This window comes from Wolffia australiana, chromosome 6 (genome assembly GCF_029677425.1).
Source record: "Wolffia australiana isolate 7733 chromosome 6, ASM2967742v1".
NCBI lineage: Eukaryota > Viridiplantae > Streptophyta > Magnoliopsida > Alismatales > Araceae > Wolffia > Wolffia australiana.
Window position 1 is genome coordinate 7,007,877 of NC_135840.1, and position 14,624 is coordinate 7,022,500.

General features: G+C 40.4%; 3 long non-coding RNA genes across 4 annotated transcripts in view; 1 reads left to right on the forward strand and 2 right to left on the reverse strand.

Moving 5' to 3' along the window:
- Nucleotides 1-1,637: 1,637 nt before the first annotated feature.
- On the reverse strand, nucleotides 1,638-4,299 carry LOC144704910 (uncharacterized). Its single transcript, XR_013581926.1, has 2 exons — nucleotides 4,091-4,299; nucleotides 1,638-1,813 (listed from the first exon to the last, which is right to left on the reverse strand). It is a non-coding gene; the product is annotated as an uncharacterized LOC144704910 (long non-coding RNA).
- Nucleotides 4,300-8,046: 3,747 nt separating this feature from the next.
- LOC144704489 (uncharacterized) lies at nucleotides 8,047-9,531 on the forward strand. Of its 2 annotated transcripts, none has more exons than XR_013581825.1 (4): nucleotides 8,047-8,122; nucleotides 8,987-9,049; nucleotides 9,139-9,237; nucleotides 9,448-9,531. It is a non-coding gene; the product is annotated as an uncharacterized LOC144704489 (long non-coding RNA). The 2 variants fall into 2 exon arrangements; XR_013581824.1 differs by having other exon boundaries at nucleotides 8,064-8,122; nucleotides 8,997-9,049.
- Nucleotides 9,532-12,065: 2,534 nt separating this feature from the next.
- Nucleotides 12,066-14,624, reverse strand: part of LOC144704535 (uncharacterized) — a 3,109-nt gene continuing 550 nt past the window's right edge. The window contains exons 1-3 of the long non-coding RNA XR_013581832.1: nucleotides 13,962-14,624; nucleotides 12,524-12,567; nucleotides 12,066-12,240 (exon numbers count right to left, since the gene is read on the reverse strand). The exon at nucleotides 13,962-14,624 is cut by the window's right edge and continues 550 nt beyond it. This is a non-coding gene — a long non-coding RNA (uncharacterized LOC144704535). The remainder of the gene's footprint in view (nucleotides 12,241-12,523; nucleotides 12,568-13,961) is intronic.

The following is a 14,624-nucleotide window of genomic DNA, read 5'->3' on the forward strand; positions in this document are numbered from 1 at the left end:
GCCCAAGGTGAACCACCCACACCGGTGCCCGTGCACGCCAGCCCTGTTCGTGTCTGCACTCGTCCGTCACGCTCTTTGCCAGGGCCGTACAACACCCGGAACACCCAGACCCTCTCGTCTAATGGGCCATTCAACGCCTGGAATCGCCCAGTCTCGTCACGATGGGAATTCTCCGCAACCTCTTAATGCACTACGGTGCCGAAGTACGCCTGAACTCTTTGGTGTCGAAGTGTTCTTCGTCCAGTGTTCCGCGAGGATTCTCCACCGCCGATAGATTTGATTTGATTTGGAACTCCCTAAAATTCCCTCTATTGTGAGTTTCCCTCGTGACGTGAATTCGAGTATTGGATTTGGTGCTTCGGCATCATCGCGGTGGTTGAAGAGAGTACTCCCACCCTCGACGAGGAACGGGCTGCACCACCAGTATTTCATCGGTTTTAAGTTTCGAGTTTGATCGCGTGGAATTCTGTGGTCTGTTTTATCAGTCCATCCAAACCCGTCCTGTATCCTCTACCCGTCGTTATCCTATCCATCCCCACAGTCATCGTTTGTCCCTAGTTGTCCTACATCACAACGTCCTCGACGATGTCCAGCATCATTTTTGTATTTGATTATTTGATTAGCCAAAAATGTTGAATTTTTTGCCAGATCGGGGCTAAATTAGGAGATTCGTGACTACTATGGATCCTACTAATCCAAGACCATGGGCCTATCATCTGCCGCTGCCACCTGACCCCCACTACTTACAGCTCTTTACCTACGAATATGCATCTTTCCATGATGCATATTCTCTCTATGATTTTTTATTATCACCTCTTTATCTCGCTATTTTAACACGTCCCTCCCTTTATTACTTCATATATCTTCTCATGCCCTGATATCAGTTTAAAATTCTGAATTTCCTGTATTTTTGATAGAGACGACCCGTGGTCACGTCTGTATAATCATATTTTTTAAAATCAAGGTCAATTATCAACAACCAAAACACCTAAAAGTCACTTTATCAGGTAGGCATTTAACCAATTGTTTTCATTTAATCCATTATTAGTTTTCTTCATTTCATCGTAAACATCACAACCTTTATAAACTTAAAAATAGCTAATATATTCTAAAGATTGAAAATATTGGCCCAGAAACTTATTGAACATGAGATCAAATTTTTTTCCAGAAACAGAGTTTGAAATTGATATAGTTTTTTCTCAAACGTCATTGAAATAAAAAATATTTTATCAGAACATTTTATCCTCTGAACATAAAAAATTTCTTAATTCCTAATTCATACAAATGAGCCCTGGCCATGGAAGTTGTTTCACAATCCATTTCCAAATTGCCTAAGTTTTTAGTAATTATACAATGCGTACTGAAGTTTCTTTATGAAACACTGAGGAAGAAATCAGGGTTTCCAGTCATTCAAGTTTCTTGTACTAGTTTTGTGTCATCACATATTTGATTATACTTTGCACTTAGTTAAAATGTTTAACCAAAAAAGTGATTTCTTGATTCCATTGTAACTGAAAAGTGTTGAACAATGTTGAGTTTTGGGCATACAACTCTAATTTGACAAAGGCATACCAATACTTTATTACTCCATAGAAAAGGTCTAACCTAAAATTGTTGCATAACATCCTTCATCACAATTAAATATGGAAATTATAACTCTTCAAAAAAAGAATTCAGATAAAACTGGGGAGAAATAGGTAATATAATGTGTAATTGGTAATATAATGTAGGTTTTAAAAATTTTAATAGGCATTGAAAAAAATATCTCAAATCACCTTCCCAAGCTTCTCTAGTGCTCTTGTATCCCTTTTTCCTGCATATCATTATACGATTACAAAATAATGACATGGTTTTATACACGATCATGACAAATGAGAAAAAATACATTAACCAATTTGAAGGTTAAAAACAAAATTTCTATTATGTGGCCCCTCGTTTGAGAACTTCATCTTGTATCTTAGTTCTAATGACTCCTTAGCATAGTTTTGTTTGGTCACTATGACATATACATGGTAGGGTTAGTGATAGAAAAATACCACCATATGTCATTGTAACGTGCGTATTCATCGTGTCATTATACCAATAACATACCAGTCACAATTTTCACTCATATTTGTTCCTATGAAAGTTAGAAAAGTTTACTTCAATTTAAATCATCTATTGGATTTTGGTAAATTGATGTCCCACTATCCCATTCGAGACCCAAAACTTTGAAATAATTCGGAATGTCTATTTTCATGGTTCACGCTGTGCCATAGTACTGTAGTAATATCCTGATTAGTAGATATAATCAATGAGACTCGTTTGACTGGGCAAAATTTTAGATCCAGTAATTTGAATGTCAGTCGTACAGTTAAATTCTACATTCCTCTATCATGTCTGAAATTCTGGGACGATCTTATTGGTGTCCTCTATCATGTGTGAAATATTTGCACGACCTCATTTGTATCCTCTTTGATCAATCAAAAGAAGTCCATCCATGGTGAAGCTGAAGGAGGTAATCTAGAAGGAATCTGTTACAAGAACAGTATGTTTTTGTTGTTGTTTCTGTTTCAAGATAGGTTTTCTGTTTCTGAATGGATGGCTGAGATAATCACAGGTATGTGACTCTAACTGAATGGTAGTTAAGTGTCCTACCAAGGTGGTAGCCCCATGAGTTGTATAAATACCTGTGTGGACCAAAGATAAATCACAGCAACAAGTGTTTTCCTTTCTTTTTCTGTGTGAGTGAGAAGGGGCTCTTGTGTTGTCATCTGGAGTTCTATCCAACAGAAGCGAGCCTGAAGCCGAAGCAATCTGGGATGGGTGGCGTCTAGTCTTCAGCGGGGCATAGTGTATGTGCAACAGTTACATCTGGCACCTCTGTCTTCTGAGGCGCGGTAAAGCTACACCTCTATATAGATCCTCCGAGGAAAGGGAGGAAAACTGATGCTGAAGCCCTCTTTCTCTTGCAGCTCCATGGTGGAGAGGGGAGAAATGGTAGCTGGTGAAGACGAAGCACGAAGAAACCAAGACGAAGCACAGGGTAACGAAGGAAACTCTCCAGCGGACCAATAGGAACTCTAATAAAGATTAGCAAATAGTAATGATACACGTACCCCTATGCTCGTTAGAGATTAGGTGAAATAGGAAGCATATAAGTTCCAACATTTAGGATTCAACATAGAGAGAGTTAAAGATAGATAGGAGTCAAAGGTCAGGATTAGATCAAGTCATAGCTGTTATACTAGGTAGAATGGTTATGATTTAAACATATCTAACGGCCAAGACATTTCTAACCATAGCCCTTATAACCATATCCGTTATACTAGTTATAAGGGCTATGGTTTAAAAAGAATAACTATATATAGTATAATCATGACCTATATAAATACGAACCAATGTTAAAGATGAAATGTGAGGAAAATAAGAGATTTAAGATTCATCTCGTTTTTCTCTCGCTCTCTCTCTCTCTCTCTTCTCTCTCTTCTCTTCTTCTACCGACCTCTTTCACTCTCTCAAGCAAGGTCCGATGTTTACAGCTGGAGCTTAACATAGCATTAACCTAGATTACCCTACATTAACCTAGCACCATGGTCAAATATCATCGTTGTTTTGTCCTTTTTACATTTAATCCTACGGATATTCTACCTCCTTTATCTTTACTCCAGTCTATTTTCAATCATACCTATGTTCAGTCATATCCACATTTAATCCCACCTATGGTTAATCCTAGCCACCGAATGAAATCCTATCTAGATTGCCTATTCGATGCCGACACGTGTCGACTATCTTTCACAGTAACATCAATAAGTTTCACAGTCTAAAATTACATCGATAGAGTGTAATCAGGATATTTGGTTGAACTCTGATAATTGCTTAATTGAGATATGTCATTGCAGCAGCCCGCAGATGTTCTCATGAGATGTATAGTATATACAGGTGGTTTATTTGAAACTTCCTAATACTTATGTTATTCTTTGCAATAAATATTCCTGAATCTTAATATTAAACCATCTTTGACACGTTACCCAGACCAGAGGTAGATAGAGAAGAAGAGAGCAATGGAATGGAAACGAATAAAAAAGAGAGCATGAGGGCAAGGGACAACCTGGCTGGGCCCGGATGAGAAAGGGAGAACCTGGAAGTGGCCACGGTCTCTGTAAGTGGCCACGGCGGCGTCTGACGTAGGGCTTGATGGGGGCGCTCTCCATTTCCGTCCACGTTAATGTCCATTTATGAAGGAACCGTTGTTTTTTCCACGGATATTCAAGCATTGATGCTCGGCAACGCGGTGACGTGCCGGGGTATTATAACTCTTTGTCTATTCGCCGCATGGGTGTTGTAGTAGAGGACAGCTAGTCTTAGCCAGCAGTGAAAGCGCGTTCAGGGCACGCGTCCGTGAAAGGTCCCCCAGAGTCAAATTAAGGCTGGAGAAAAGATGAACAATCCGTTCGTGCACATTTTGTCATTATCAGCAAATCGTCGTCCAGTCATTTGTTAAAGATGGTCAACAATTTCTCAACAATTTTGGACGGCTTTCTTCTTGCGAGCGTAAACAATTTTTAACGAACTTTCTTGGAGTCTTGACTTAGCACTTAAATCCTTTACTTTGTAATCTATATAATTTATTGTTCATGGATAGGTACCTATACACCTAGAACGGAGGGTATACAAAGTCAACTGATCTTAATCAGTGAAATTCTATTTATGGTTACACAAACTGTTGAAGGTAGTCTTAAGTTTGGGCCATTGTAGGCGTAATGCATAGACGTATAAGGCTAAGGTAAAGTAAAATCAGAATGGAAAATTGATAATTTCCTTAATTTTATGCCCTTTAAAGTCAGTGGCAGAGTAACGCCATGGAAGGGATAAATCATCGGTTTAAATCTGATTAGGGCCTTTTTCATCCAACTTTGAATCGTCATTTTTAGGAGAGAATATAATTGATGGATCTTGTTGATATTTTGAAAAAGACAACAACAAAATAAACATAAAACTCCAATTATCATAAGTAGTTTTAGTTATGGTTAAAAACTACTTAAGTCGTTCAGTATATTCGAGAGAACAATAAATCATTACAACTTTTAGGAGAAGAGGATCGACCCTCTTTTGGTTCAATAATTGTTACAAGACTTCCTTTGCCACTATAGATCTATTTTTCATCAATTTCAGAATTATCATTTTGTGATTTTTCCGCGATATGGTCCGCTCAACCAATATAGAATGGCCTATACATCAGACATTCTAGATCAACAGTAAACTCTGGGGTAGATGATCTTTTAAAAATGGGGTTATATCACGGTGTGGCCCGAACTTTTTCAAAAATTCGAGTTACAGCCCTTACTTTTTTTTTGCCGCGATACAGCCTGAAGTCCCATTTGGTCCGCAGCCTGTGACGTGGAGTCTACGTGGCTGCCAGGTGGAGTTCCGGCGGAGTCCACCTAGGCGGAATCCACGTGGCAGCCGTGTGGATTCCACGTCACTGCGCGATTTGAAGAAAGAAAGATTTTAGCCCGCCCAATGTGAGTCACCCGGGAGAGAGCTGAGAAAGGCGACGAAGGAGAAGGAGACGGTGGAGAAGGAGGAAGAAAGGGCGCGAGGGAGAAGGGGCTTCCGCGCTGATCAACGTCGTTGGCGCCGGAATCGTTGCGAGCACACCCTCGCCCTCGCCCTCCTCGATCGGCTGAAGCGGCCGCCCTACTCTGTCACGTCGACGGTCCTCACCAACAACACCGTCATCAACGCCTGCTCTCGGGCCACGGAGGTGCCCTGGGATAAAGAGGAGATGGGCGAGCTAAATTCATGCTCTTCCATACCCATTCGTTCATTTGCGCTTGCTGTTCTAGGGTTCATTGAAATTTGGTCTTCAATTCTTCTTCCTCGCCGATTCTTTTTTGCTTTGGGAAGAACACTGACTTCCGATAATGATGTCAAAGTGGCATCATCTGTTGATAATTTTGTTAGTAGCAGCGAAGAACCTAGAGAAATTTCAGAAATGACAAGGACATCATCTGACGAATCTGATCCCAAAGAGGGCAATGCTCCCCAACAAGATAAGGAGATCTATGACCAAGATAACTCAAATGTTGGCCAAGATAACTTGGAGGTGGATCAGGGGAAAAAAGAAAGCATCTGGAAAGGGAAGGATAATGATCATGCGTTTGAGCCGGTGGATACTTCAGGCACCAATAAGATACATGACCATAAAAGTGACAGAATGCCTGAGAAATTGCTTGAACAGCTTGACGAGGTTCGTTTATCTCTTTCCGTTTGTTGGCATTGGAATTTGAATGATTAAATGAATTCATGGATGATTCTAAAATGAACTTTAAATTGTATTTAAAATGCTGTTATTCGATTCTAGATTCAAAGCCAAATACTTTGGAAAATTGGCTTTGATTCACAAGAATCACTAGCATAGTTTTCTAACATTGTTTAGCACAAAATAAGAAACATTTTATCCAACGTATTGACTTTGATGAATTTGAGCCTTTTGCTGCTAAACAATGATATTTCTTGTTGTCAGGCACAGTTTTTGGTAAAAAGTGCAGTCTCTACTGGTCAATCAAAAGAAGCAAGACTAGCAAGGGTGAGTTGGCTGTGTACTCTTAACCTTTTATTGACTTGTTTCTTGTTTTCCCTTGTACATTTCTAGACTAAATCCAAAAAATTTCATTTGTTGGTTGAGTGTGCGTCCTCTACTTTTGATATCTTCTGTGCATAATATAATGCCAATGCCACCCGGCAGGGAACATTGCTGAAAAAATATCTTCAGTCTCAGCTCAGTTCTTTCTTTTATCTTCAGCATATTATTTTCCTATCCTCTTCCCCAAATTTTCGCACCTTATTTTAGGAGCCAGCCGTTCGTTTTTACGTTCTGACCATAGTTATTTCCATTTATTTTATTCATTTAACGTCACAATGTCAGTCTTCTCACCTTGATGTCCTAACTAATGCTTGGAAACAGGTTTGTGCCGGGCTATCATCTCGGCTTCAGGAGTACAAGGCTGAGAACGCTCAATTGGAAGAACTCCTCATGAGAGAGGTAGATTCTTCAACGACGGATTTGCTTCCATACTTGCGCAAATGTAGATTCTTCAAATAACTTCTTTTTACTTTTTATCTGCTGTTTATCAGCGAGGACCCAGTAGTTCATATGAAGCTTCCATCAAACAGCTAGAACAAGATTTATTATTGGCCCAAATGGAAATGAGTAAAGTGGAGTCAAGTATGGGTGATGCGCTGACCGCTAAAAATGCAGAAATCGAGAAGCTTGTTGGTTCTATAGACGCTTTCAAGAAACAAGTATCAACAGCAGAAGGAAAACTTGTGTCCTTACAGGTTTCCTGTCTTTACTCTTTTTCCTTTGTAGCTTATGAATTACATTTTAAGACGGCTCCACCATCCAAGAGACATCTATACTTTTTCTGTCAATTGCCTCCACAGGGTTTTGTGGAGCACTTTTGAATGAACTTTTCCCCATATTAAATATGAACCTCGGATGCAACATATGGACTCACTTGATAGAGTGCTCCTTGATATTAAACTAACTCCACTCTTAGATTACACTAGTGTCTCCCTTTGTAGGACTGTTCTTTGGCTTTGGCTCAACTGATTGAAACAATTATCGTTCATTTTAGTGCGTTCTTCTAATAATTCATGTAATGATTCGAAAAGATCTCATTTGCAGAACTTCCCATTTTGAACCAGGAAAATATGGATGCTTTGATGAGAGGCCGTGAACTTAGTGAGACAAGGGTGATACAGGTAGTTCACTGCCTCTATTATTTTTTAAACTATACTTGAGACTAACGATATTTTTTGAACTGCAAAATATTCTTTGACTCTTCTGTTCGTCATATTTCTCGTCTTCTCTTTCTTCTCTGACAATCTTATTTTATTCGCCAGGCGCTTCGTGAAGAGCTCGCTGCAGCTGAGCGCAGAGCAGAAGAAGAGAGGACAGCGCATAATGCCACCAAGATGGTCTAAGCAGCATCTATGAGAATGTCTTCTGTTCACTTCTTTGTTTCTGTTTCTTGGTTTAATTTTACACATTTTATTTTTGAAGGCAGCCTTAGAAAGAGAAGTTGAATTGGAACACAGAGCTGTGGAGGCCTCAAATGCACTTGTAAGAATGCAGGTACGTCATTCTGATATTCCATTTGAAGGTATCTAGGTGTATGTGCTGATGAAGTGGCCACCGCTCTTGTATAATGTGAATTCTCTTTGGGTCATTCTGACCATTTTGCTCTGCGCATTCAAAATTCTTCCACGTCTCAATGTTTCTCTAGTGTGCCCATTGTAACTAGTAAGCAGTTAAGTTGACATAATAAATGATATTACAAGTTTCGAGAATGCCTAATATAAATATGCATTATAATATCTGTGATTATTGTGGTGCTTTACAGCCAGGTTATGCATATATGATCAATTATAATGAATTTACTTAAATTAAAACAATACAGAGAGATTTCTGATATGATCCCGGCCCCTCCATGTTATTTACGTCTTTTGTCCGTAGGCTAATACTCAATAAATACATGTAGCCCCTCAATGAAGAACATGCACGTGATGCATTCATTGGGTCTGATTCAGCTAGAAGAAGGGGGGGGGGAAGAATAAGCAGGAGAGATTGTGTAGAGGGCTGGCCAATATGGGAGAGGCTCCATATGCATGGGCCTAGTCAATACCGCAAAAGCTTCCTAGGAAGTATTCAGGCGTTGATACGGACCTGCACTGCCATTGTACCAACTGTGTTTAACCTGCCTCAGTCTCTATCTATCCATAAGTAGGGCTTCCTTTTCTTCAAGTACTTCCTTCTTCACTAAAGACCTGTATCGTGGTCGCTATCAGTTCCTGTGTACCTTATGATAAAATAAGCCAGTTGTGTGTCTTTATGAGTTGATTGAAGAGGTTATTTTTAATTGGGTTAGAGCTTTCTCATTTGTCTCTGAATTTGTCTATTTTGGCCTGCCAATCCTACTACTGACTGATCAATTTTCAGAGGTCTGCAGATGAAAGCATATCAAAGGCAATGGATTTGGAACACAAAGTTGCTCTTCTTGAGGTTGGATGCCCTTTTTTCTCTCTTCATTTTTTGATGTAGCACCCTTCATGTGGGTTTGAACCTCCAGTGAACTCCATTGGCTATTTCAGGTAGAATGTGGATCTCTAAATCAAGAGCTTCAGGACATGGAAGCCAGGATGCGGCGTGGTCTGAAGAAGTCGTCGGAGGAAGCAAATCAAATTCTGCAGGTAAACAAAGCAAGCGTCTTCTTTTCTGTTTAGCTGGATAATGCACGTGATTAAACCTTTCACTTTTTTTGTGCGGGAAGATTTGGACAGAAGCATCACTTTTTTCACTTTCTCTTGGTAGATCTGTGCCTTTTCTCTTGCGGTCGTCATGGATTTAGTCTGCTTCAGGATTCAATTTCTTGCTTCTTTAATTGGTGGGTCTCTTTGCAGAGCAGATTCTTGTGAGGATTGAATCGTTGACCCCCCGGTTCCCTCTTGGCCCATGCTGCAAGATCTAATGGAAAGAAAGAAGAACACGATGAATCTATTAGCCGCCGGACGGAAGAAGGTTTTTCTTGCCCCAATTCCCTTTCATGTTGCTTTTTCATTGTCCCAAGCATTAGTTTCTTGCTCTTTACGGATATTTCATGCTATTTTTCTCATTTTTTATCCTCATTTCTATTCAGTTGCAGCAATATAGGCAAAAGAAAGATCATAAATCTCCCATGGTTTGTCGAGCACCTTTGAAGATGTTGTTGCTAGAAATTACCTTGAGGAACGCCAAGCCCTCCAGAAGAAAGCAGAATCAATCAAAAAAGGAGAAACACCTCAGAATAACTTCTCCTGCCTTTCCCAGACGTAGGAGACTGAGTTCCCCACAGCCGGGCTGCATTCTGTGCTAGGTGAGACGAACAACTATATTGCACCATGCATTTATTATTAATAAACAGCATTTCAATAAAGTTAAACATTATTCTTGATTGGCAATTTGAATTTAAAATATGTTCTTGCTGGGTGAGAGCAGGGGACGGTGAAGGAGGCATTGAAATGACGGGGAGCATGCAGCTTATCAGCTTATCAGAGAGCTAATGACGGGGAGCATGCAGCTCGACCATGCCTGGAGGTTGACCCAGCACGGACCGGAGGTGGCCCGGAGGTGGACTGCTTGGCTCGACCCTTCCCGCCCCCTTTGATGTGCCCCGGGCGTTCAATGAGGCCATATCAATTTTGCCGACATCTCGCAAGCATGATGGATCACTTGTATCAAATTGTGAATGAGGACGTATCATTTTCGCAGACTTGTGAATTATATTCTGTTCTGTGACTCAATTTTGAGGTCGCGAGGAACATAATGAAATATGTTTTATTGGAAGACAATTTCTTGGTTTATTGGAGAATACGTACTATAAGTAGGCATGACACTGGCCGATTTAGTTCGTAAGAACCTATTGTTTTACTGTGAAAACATGGGCCACGACGAAGAAGAAGGGCGAACAGGAAGGACGAATAAGTACCGAAATGCATGGATTAATCAACGGCGATTCAGAACGGCGAACATGAACGAGAATTCTGTGGAATTGGATAACAAAGTTTGTATCATCAACCGAGAACTGAATCATGTTCTACAAATGTTTGTTTAGGGCGAGCGATTAATAAGCTTGAGCGCGTTTCGTTTCATAGCCGAATTGCAACTTTACCGTCGATGGTCTTCGACAATTGGCATATATGTAGCTTCCTGAGATCCCTGCATGATTAGTGAAACAAGTTAATTGGTTAACATTCGGAAAAAAACGATGACACATGTAAACAAAGTTAGACATAAAATTGAAACTGTACCTGGCCTCCAGCTTCCATTTTTGGTTGGGTACATGTCTTCCGATTATGCCCAACTTGGTGGTAGAGGGAGCACGTCATGTGCAGGCCTCTCCTCAAAAATCTATGTACTGTGGGTTCTTTCTCAGCGACGTCAATCCTCCTCTTCAGCTTGGGCCTTCTAGGTTGTCTCCTCACAAGAGGAGGGAATACATAGCTCCCATCAACTTCACTCCATAGGTTTTTGCCATTCATTGGCGGGATACCATAAGTGTAAGCTAGTTGGTATACGATCTAGGAATGTACTACACGTGTCTAACAGTAAGCGATAAGAGTCCAAAGAAATAATCTTCTAGTAAGCGATCGCTAATAATCGTCCAGCCATTTCCGTCCACCATTCCTAGATCATTCATCAGTAGCTGAATAAACCACGCCCACGAAGATTGATTTTCACCTTCAACTACCGCCCAGGTGATGGGGAACATTTGATTATTCCCGTCCTTGCCGACAGCACTCAATAGTTGGCCTTTCAGTTCGGTCTTCAAAAAACATCCGTCCATTCCAATGACTCGTCTACAGCCTTAAGGAACCCTCTTGCTATCGAATCAAAACATATGTAGAGCCTCTTAAACCTAACCAAGGAATCTGGGGTCGCTCTATCGAGAACCAGCTCAAAAGTACCACGCCTATTTACCCTCTTTAACTCGGCAACATATGCGGGAAGCATGTGGTAATGGTCGTCCAATGTTCCTAGAAGCTTCGTGCACGCCTCGGCTCTGGCTCTATAGCATGTTTGTTTTGAAACAGTGATTCCGAACAGATCATTTATTTCCCGCATCATATCTGTCACCTTCATATCCAAATTCATTCGAATTTTCTCCAAGAAGTGTTTCGCAACCCAGTGATAATCAGCTTGGCTATTCCTCGGCGTCCTGCTGCACATATGAGTATCATTAAGCATTTTCACAACAAAAGCCTCTCTCCTAGCATCCAAACTAGCATATATCCTCCACGGACAGTTTCCCTTGCAGACGACCTCCACTTTCCGGTCACCGGACCTCGGAAAAGTGATGTTGAATCCGTTCCAAATAGCGTGGTCCTTCACAGCTGCCCTAAATTGCGACGCCGATTCAAACTTCATGCCCACTTGAAATATAAAACTCTCATTGGGGCATCTCGGATCATACGTATTGCCCCTGTGTCTGTACCTTCGATTTTCATCATCGCCATCGTACCATCGGGGTTAACATATCATCCTCTGAATCGTCATACTCGCTATGATCTACCAATTCGTCATTCCATTCCTCACTGGAATATTCGTCTGGTGCACTTAAATACACGTCACTTTCCTCAACTTCCTTACAGATATCATATTCTGAGTCATCATCGCTATTATACTCAAAACCGAACACCTTGCACTCGTCATCGGCCCTGTTAAGTGACGGATGGTAAATAGTAATAGAACATGCATTAACACCATAAATTTTCGTCATGCAGGTTTTATAAAAAGATTATACAACCCACAGACATATTTATAACTCTGCAGAGAGTTCAACGCCAAAAAAAGTACATTACCAATTTTAGAAATAATTTGAATCATCAACGCGAAGAGGGTTAGTATTGCGATGTGAAAATATATCTCAAATAACATTGGAAATAATTAAAAATTAAAATTATAAGACGTGCAGGACAAATAGAGATAATAAAATCTTACATTACTTGAATCCAAGCGTCCACTGTCGAAGAAGAGAAGAACGCCTAAAAGCGCAAAAAATAGATGACTATGATGAGAAGAGGACAACTCTTCATATTTTTCATAACATAAAGCAAAAAAAATTCAAAATAAATTAAATAGGGATCACACTTCTTGTTCTCACCAATAAGTATGAGAAAGAAACACCATATCCTCCGTGATCAATAGAGAAACACCAACATCTTTGTCATGAAAATAATCTTATTCATCCAAGAGATATAAAGAGAGAGAGAGAGAGAATAATGATACACATAATAAGAGAGAATTGCACGAGTGAACTCAAAACATTTATACCAAGCGAGAGAAAGGAAATGCGGGAGAGATAACTTATACGAATGCAAGAGAGAGAACGACACAAATTTAAAAATAAACATGGTAAGATGAAAAGAAGAGAGAGAAAGTTAACTTTACACCGAGTCAAAAACGCAGCTCACCGTGAAACATCATATATGGCAGAGAGGAACTGAAATTTTGAAATGCCATTGTATGAGATGTTTAAACTGATAGAGAAAGTTACATGAGTGGAGTGTGAAAGTTCTACATGAAGGCAAAAGTAACAGTCATAAATAATCTTCAATGAAGAGAGAGAGAGACTAAAATTATCCAAATGTCATTGAACAAGATGTCAAAACTGAAAGAGAAATTTAAACGAATGTAGTCTGCAAGTTTTACACGGAGACAAAAAACAACAGCCCAAGCGAATCTTCATTTAAGAGAGAGACTGCAATTTCCCAATGTCTTGTTAATCAAAAGAGCAACTCAAGGAAATCTTCCTTTAAGAGAGAAAGAGATCGCAAAATTTTCAACTGTCATTAAACAAGATGTGAAAAATGAGAGAAAGCTGCAAGAATGGAGTTTGAAAGTTTTACATAGAGACAACCAAACAGCCCAAGGTAGTCTTCATTAAAGGGAGAGAGACTGCACAGCTTTCCAAATGTTACTGAACAGAATGCTAAAAATTAATAGCAGCCCTGGGTAATCTTTATTTAAGAGAGGGACAGAGATAAGAACTTTCAAAAGTCATTGAACAAGATCTTAAAATTGACAGAGAAAGTTACACATGGGCTTCAAGAGAAAGAGAGAAGATCATCGGTATTTTGAGAAGCAGTAATGCATGTCCATCTGGAGAGAGAGAAAGAAACCCACATGTAGCTAAAGAATGCGATAAACCATGAAATCTAGAGGGAGACACAAAAAGTTACATGAATCGAAGAGAGAGCAATAAAATATGGGCTTCAAGATAAAGATAGAAGATCATCGGTATTTTGAGAAGCAGTAATGTATGTCCATCTAGAGAGAGAGAGAAAGCAACCCACACGTAGCTAAAAAAGCAGTAAACCATGAAATCTAGAGAGAGATAGAGAAAGTTACACATAGCTAAAAAAGCAGTAAACCCTACCTCGTGGAACTCCTGTAGCCAGGAAGAAGCTCGCAACGATTCCCGTAGCCAAGAAGAAGCCCCTTCTCCCTCGCGCCCTTTCTTCCTCCTTCTCCACCGTCTCCTTCTCCTTCGTCGCCTTTCTCAGCTCTCTCCCGGGTGACTCACATTGGGCGGGCTAAAATCTTTCTTTCTTCAAATCGCGCAGTGAGGTGGAATCCACGCGGCTGCCACGTGGATTCCGCCTAGGTGGACTCCGCCGGAACTCCACCTGGCAGCCACGTAGACTCCACGTTACAGGCTGCGGACCAAATGGGACTTCGGGCTGTGTCGCGGCAAAAAAAAAGTAAGGGCTGTAACTCGAATTTTCGAAAAAGTTCGGGCCACACCGTGATATAACCCCTTTAAAAATACCCTCCAAGGGATGGTCCGCTATATTCAAGGGTGCCTGAGGTAGAATCATATCATTTTTTATCTGCTCTTTCAATGCAAAGGATAAAGAAAAAAGGGGGAATACTACGTATCAGCATGAACTCCCGTTTTTGTCAGCCAGCCAGCATGAACTTTCATACTTGTTCAAAAAATAGCACGAACCAATAAGAAGACGCCAAGTGGCGTCTTCTTATTTTTTTTGTCAGCAATGGTCAAGTGCTGACGTGGTAGCCAGGTGGATTCCACCGTGGT